At 39.4% G+C, this 955-nt stretch overlaps 1 non-coding gene across 1 annotated transcript; it reads left to right on the top strand.

The window, feature by feature from the left end:
• The first annotated feature begins 259 nt into the window (after window positions 1-259).
• LOC119926258 lies at window positions 260-366 on the top strand. The gene has a single exon (XR_005450146.1). It is a non-coding gene; the product is annotated as a U6 spliceosomal RNA (small nuclear RNA).
• The last annotated feature ends 589 nt before the right edge of the window (window positions 367-955 follow it).

Genomic DNA, 955 nt, shown 5'->3' with positions numbered 1-955 from the left:
TATGTACAAACATATATACATATATACAGGTGCTGTGGGGAAGGGAAGGAGGTAAGATTATATATATATAATATATATATATATATATATACACACATATATACATATATATATATATATATATATATATATATATATATATATATACACGTACTGTGGGGAGGGGAAGGAGGTACACCAGGAGGGATGGGGAGGAGGAGAGGAAAAAGGCAGCTCAGTCTCACCCCTGTAGCACTATAGAAAAATGATTGGAATGGGTGTGCTCCCTTCAGTAGCACATATACTAAAATTGGAACAATACAGAGAAGATTAGCATGGCCCCTGCGCAAGGATGACACGCAAATTCGTGAAGCGTTCCATATTTTTCTATTTATTTTATTTTGTTAGTATGTTTGGTTTTGTTCTCCGTCTCCCCCTTTTAGACTGTGAGCCCACTGTTGGGTGGGGACTGTCTCTAGATGTTGCCAACTTGGACTTCCCAAGTGCTTAGTACAGTGCTCTGCACACAGTAAGCGCTCAATAAATACAATTGATTGATTGATTGATTCATGACAGAACAGGCCAAACCTAGCTCAATGATTGTGGCTCTTCCCTCCACAATCTTGTGGTGCTAAAATGGTCTGTCCCACTCCTGTAGCATCGGGCTGTGAACTCCATGTGGGACGGGGACTGTCTCTATATGTTGCCAACTTGTACTTCCCAAGCGCTTAGTACAGTGCTCTGCACACAGTAGGCGCTCAATAAATACGATTGATTGATTGATTATCTTGTATTCATTCATTCAATCATATTTATTGAGCACTTACTGTGTGCAGAGCACTGTACTAAACGCTTGGGAAGTACAAGTTGGCAACATAAAGAGACGGTGTATCTACCCTAGTACTTAGTACAGTGCTTGGCACATAGTAAGTGCCTAACAAATAATAATAATAAAAATAATTGTGGCATTTGTTAA

The sequence above is a fragment of the Tachyglossus aculeatus genome, chromosome 3, assembly GCF_015852505.1.
Source record: "Tachyglossus aculeatus isolate mTacAcu1 chromosome 3, mTacAcu1.pri, whole genome shotgun sequence".
Lineage (NCBI taxonomy): Eukaryota > Metazoa > Chordata > Mammalia > Monotremata > Tachyglossidae > Tachyglossus > Tachyglossus aculeatus.
The sequence above is the reverse complement of the archived record's forward strand: the minus strand, read 5'-3'. Positions and strand labels throughout refer to the sequence as shown.